Here is a 5,546-nt window from a genome sequence, read left to right as displayed (position 1 = left end):
TAGTAACAAGGGAGGCAGCGACCCGGTTCTTTTAAAAATGCTTGCAAGAAAGCCAACCAAAAAAAAAAAAAAAAAAAAGGAACTAAAAGCAACAACTCTTACTTTACAATCTGAATCTTTGGAAAGGTAAAAGCATCCCTGAGGATGACTCAAAGCTCCCTCAGAGGTCTCCTGCACTTAAGAAAAAGGAAAGTCTAAGAAACAATGACCCTCAGTCCCATAACCCTGAAAAAATTCTTTTTTCTCCTGAGGGACAGTTTCCCTTTCAATGACAAGGTCAGCCAGGACTGTCACACCCCGGAGCCTACCATAAAACTTCAAACAGAGGCTCAGGAACTGGGTTTCTTGATGGACGTTGCTGTCACTTCCTTTCCGTCTGCTCAGAGGGGTTACCTCTACCTGCCCCCCCAATTCTATGCAGCCTGTGGAGTCTCAGGGACCCATTTTCCTGCCCGAGTTCCAGCCCAGCCCAGTATCTTCAGGCCCTCTTCACACTCACCAGGCCTGGCTACTGTCCAGTTGTTGACCGGCCAACCTTCTTGGTAAAGATTTGTTATCTACAGTTAATGCCACTGTAAATTGAAGTAAAAAGGCATTTTTGTTTCCTTACCTTCAAGCCAAGCCCTAAGTTTCCTGCTTTCTTTACTGGAAACTCATCCTGATATAAATTCCTCTGAAGAGGATCGATCTTTAAAAGATGCCCCGGTCAGTCTTTGGGCTACACACGCGAATGAAGTTGGGTTGCTAAGAAGTGGGGACCTGTGTGCATTTGCCTCCCTCAGTGGCTCAGCACTCTCTCTCCAGAGACTCTGAGCAAGCGATTAACCCTGTAATAGAGTCTCTCTTGAAACACGAGATCCTTGTCTTTCCCACCCTACCTGTATCAACCCAATCTTGCCCACAAAGAAAGAAGGCAAATTTGACTCAGTGGGAAACCAAGTCCATCAAGGCATAGGCCCTAAGGGCCATAGTCTCTTTCATAGTTCCCAATCCAGCTGATATTCTTCGTCGTTCCTGCTGATGCAGCCTGGTTTACAGAAATGACCTCTGTGCAGCTTTCTTTTCAATCCCACTGCACCCTGGCCCCTGGTTTCTTGTGAATTCCCATTTAAAGGGAAACAATTACCAAAATCTATAAAGAACTTATCAAATTCAACATCCAATTAAGAAATGGGCAGAAGACACGAATAGACATTTTCCCAAAGAAGACATGCAGATGGCCAACAGACACATGGAAAGATGCTCAACATCATTCCTCATCAGGGAAATACAAATCGAAACCACAATGAGATACCACCTCACACCTGTCAGAATGGCTGAAATTAACAGCACGGAGAACAACAGGTGTTGGTGAGGATGCGGAGAAAGGGGAACCCTCATGCACTGTTGGTGGGAATGCAAACTGATACAGCCACTCCGGAAAATACTATGGAGGCTCTTAGAAAAGTTAAAAATAGAACTGCCCTATGACCCAGCAGTTGCGCTACTAGGTATTTACCAAAGGATATTAAAGTGCAGATTCAAAGAGTACCTGCACCCTGCTGTTTATAAAACAGCACTATCAACAACAGCCAAACTGTGGAGAAAGCCTAAATGTCCATCAACTGATGAATGGATAAAGAAGAGGTGGTATATATATACAATGGGATATCACTCAGCCATCAGAAAGAACGAAATCTTGCCATTTGCAATGACATGGCCGGAGCCAGAAAGTATTATGCTAAGTGAAATAAGTCAGTCAGAGGAAGGCAAGTACCATATGATTTCACGCATACGTGGAATTGAAGAAAGAAAACAGATGAACATACAGGAAGGGGTGGGGACGTGGAGAGGGAAACAAACCATAGGAGACTCTTAACAATAGAGAACAGAGTGAGGTTTGATGGAGGGAGGTGGGTGGGGGGATGGGCTAGAGGGGTGATGGGGATTAAGGAGGGCATTTGTGATGAGCACTGGGTGTTGTATGTAAGTGATGAATCACTGAATTCTACTTCAGAAACCAATATTGTACTGTATGTTAACTAAAATTTAAATAGAAAATAAAATAAAATAAAGGGAGACAATTAACCTGGATTTGCATACCCCAAGGGGTATTGTGAGTCTTCCTCAATATTTGACCAGGTCCTTAAAGCCCACCTAGATGCTATAACCTTTACCCAAGGTTCCCTCTGGTGCAATGTATAACGACATTTTAGTCTGTAATCAAACCAAGCAGGGAGCTGTTACACACTCCTTCATTCTCTAACGCACTAGCTGAATGAGGCCATAAAGTCACTACATCTAAACTTCAAAGAGGGCAAACAACTGTTATCTATTTAGCATGATGTGACCTATCTAGGAGATCATGGCATTCAACATCCCACTCCAAATCTTGTGTCAATTTTGTCCATCCCTCTCCCCAAAATGAAAACACAATTATGTAAATTTTTAGGGGCAGCTGGCTACTGCCTCCAAAGAGTTCCCAATTTTGCAATTTTTGGTAAACCTTTGTATGCTTTTCAATCAGATATCAATTCAGAGGCTATTTCCTGGACTCGAGAGGCATTCACCTCCTTTGAAGCTTAAAACTGGCTCAGTCCACATTCCCAGCTCTTAGCTTACCTAATTTTGACAAGCCATTTTGTTTATACTGTCATGAGAGTACTGGTATTGCCGCCTGCGTTCTGGGACAATCTTGTGCCTCTCGAATACAGCAGTAGCATATTTCTCGTGCCCATTAGACCTGCTGGCATCCGGTGTGCACCCCTGCCTACATGTGATGGCTGCAGCTGCTGCTTTGATTGACAAAGCCAGCACTCTGACATTAAGCTCCCCTAGTCCCCTGTGTGTCCCCACGTGGTGTGTGCTCTCTTACACGTTCATAAAACCCAGCACCTCTCTACTTGGCGATAGATCCTTTACAAACAAGCTTTTTAAACTAACCCTCCATCATCTTCCTTCCATTGCTAATAGGATTATAATTGGTATCTATTACAGCTATTCACCCCTCTTCTAAAATTGCCATTCTTCACTGCTCAGCCCATACTAAGAAAGCTGGTGTTATAGCTTTAGAAAATGATAGGGCTGATAGGGCTGCTAAGAATGCACCCCAGATAGACCTCCTGATCCTTTCTCCACCCAGATGTTAACCTTACCTTTATCCCTGACTGACAGTATCAATTATCAGGCAAATGCCCCATAGACTACCAAGGACAGTTGGATACAAAAAGGTGTTAAACCATGATCAGATGGATTATATAGTGGTTAAAATGAACTTCGTAGAGCACCCTTTTCTTTTAACCATTTGGCTTGTACTTATCTCCCACCAAATTGGACACATGCGTAAAGATAATTAAAGCACTAAAAGACAATTGTTTTGCCCTAGCATCTACAACATTCCTGACCAAATTATTTCCCAGTGCACTACTTGTCAATGTCAGCAAATTCCTAGAAGTAATCAGCATCCCCTAAGAAGTCCTCCTAGGCCCACAATACCTTTGGTCACTCCAGATGGATTTTAGAGATTTGCCCCTAGCCTTGGGCTACTCCCACTGTTTGGTCGTTGCCTGTATGCTTAGTGAATGGGCTGATGCTCTCTGACTAGACGTGCTGATGCCACAACGGTAGTAAAGAAATTAATACCTGAGACCATTCCTCATTTTGCCACTCCCTTATGGATTGAGTCAGAAAAAAGGAACTAATTTTATAGCAGAGTTAAACCATCTGCTTGCAAAAATTCTGGCGTACATGTTAAAAGTTCCTACCCTATGTCATCCTCAATCATCTGGGCAAATGGAATGTAAAAATCTAGACATAAGATGGAATGTAGGAAAATACCAAGAAATTAAGCATGAATGGCCAAAAACATTGCCTCTGACCCTTATTAAGATTCAGAATACTCCAAATACGAGACATGGATCTACCCCTTTTGAAAGAGTGTTTGGTCATCAAAGCCTACTGGCATCTCTAACCTTTCCATTCATGGAGTGAGTGAAAAACGTGATGCTATGACTAACTTAAGACAAGGGCTACCTTGTCTACCTGAAGCCCATCACCAACAGGTAAAAGAGGCATGGCCTCCACCAACTGATGGGCTTGCCACACCTTTCAACCAGAAGACCAGATAGACATCAAGGTCTTCTAGAAGAATGCATATGCTGTCACCTCCCTGGGAAGGGCCTTATGAGGTGCTGCCATCGAAACACTGCCAACAAAACAAAAGAAAAACCTGCCTGGATTCTTACAACTCTGCCAAAAGAGATTTTATTTAAGATTTTATTAAAGAATGACTTTTAATATCAAAAGTATACTGATGCAACATTAGAACTTCGTTTTTTTTCTCTGTAAAAAAGGACAAAAAATATTCTTAGATTGTTGGTTTGCTTATTACAGAAAATTACAAAGTTTTCTCTTACATTTAATGTAGAGGCCAATGGCCTAGATATACAAACTTTAAATGCTTTGTCTTTATCAGATTATTCAAGAAAACTGAGACTTAATACTAAAAGAGCTGAATTTTGTTCACAACTGTGTAACCTTCTGCATTTGCCTTTAAAACCTTTTATTGTTGGCCCTCCTCTCTTCAGGCATCCCTGGGCGAGTTTCATCATCTTTCAACCCCGCATGGCTGTCCCTGATCCACCACCCAGGGAAAACAGCATGACCTGGAAGTCCAACTACTTCCTTAAGATCATCCAACTTTTGGATGATTATCCAAATGCTTCATTGTGGAGCAGACAACGTAGGTTCCAGGAAGACACAGCAGATATGCATGTCCCTCCATAGGAAGGCTGTGGTGCTGATGGGCAGGAAGACCGTGAGCACAAGGCCATCGGAGGGCATCTGGAGAACACCCCAGCTCTGGAGAAACTAGTGCCTCATATCTGGGTGAACGTGGGCTTTGTGTTCACCAAGGAGGACCTCACTGAGATCAGGAACATGCTTCTGACCAATAAGGTGCCAGCTGCCATAGTCCCCGTAAAGTCACTGGGCCAGCCCACCACACTTGTCTGGGGCCTGAGAAGACTTCCTACTTCCAGCCTTTAGACACCACCACTAAAATCTCCAGGGGCGCCATTGAAATCCTCAGTGAGGTGTAGCTGGTTAAGACCAGAGACAGAGAGGGAGCCAGTGAAACCACACAGCTGAATATGCTAAACGTCTCCCTCTTCTCCTTTGGGCTGGTCATCCAGCAGGTGTTTGACAATGGCAGCGTCTACAGCCCTGAAGTGCGCTCTCGCTTCCTGGAGGGTGTCTGCTATGTTGCCAGGGGATGTCTTCTTGCAGGTAGGTTACCTGACTGTGGCACCAGTGCCCCATTCTACCATCAACAGATACAAGGAGGTCCTGGCTTTGTCTGTGGAGACTGATTGATTACACCTTCCCATTTGCCAAAAAGGCCAAGGCCTTCTTGGCCGATCCACCTGCATTCGTGGCTGCTGCTCCCGTGGCTGTCGTCACCACTGCTGCACCTGCCCCAGCCAAGGTTGAAGCAAAGGAAGATTCAGAGGAGTTGGACGAGGATATGGGATTTGGTCTCTCTGACTAATCACCAAAAAAGCAACCAA

At 44.0% G+C, this 5,546-nt stretch overlaps 1 pseudogene; it reads left to right on the top strand.

Moving 5' to 3' along the window:
* The first annotated feature begins 4,602 nt into the window (after positions 1-4,602).
* On the top strand, positions 4,603-5,546 carry LOC113269879 (60S acidic ribosomal protein P0-like; annotated as a pseudogene).

The sequence above is a fragment of the Ursus arctos genome, unplaced genomic scaffold, assembly GCF_023065955.2.
Source record: "Ursus arctos isolate Adak ecotype North America unplaced genomic scaffold, UrsArc2.0 scaffold_33, whole genome shotgun sequence".
NCBI classification, from domain to species: domain Eukaryota; kingdom Metazoa; phylum Chordata; class Mammalia; order Carnivora; family Ursidae; genus Ursus; species Ursus arctos.
The sequence above is the reverse complement of the archived record's forward strand: the minus strand, read 5'-3'. Positions and strand labels throughout refer to the sequence as shown.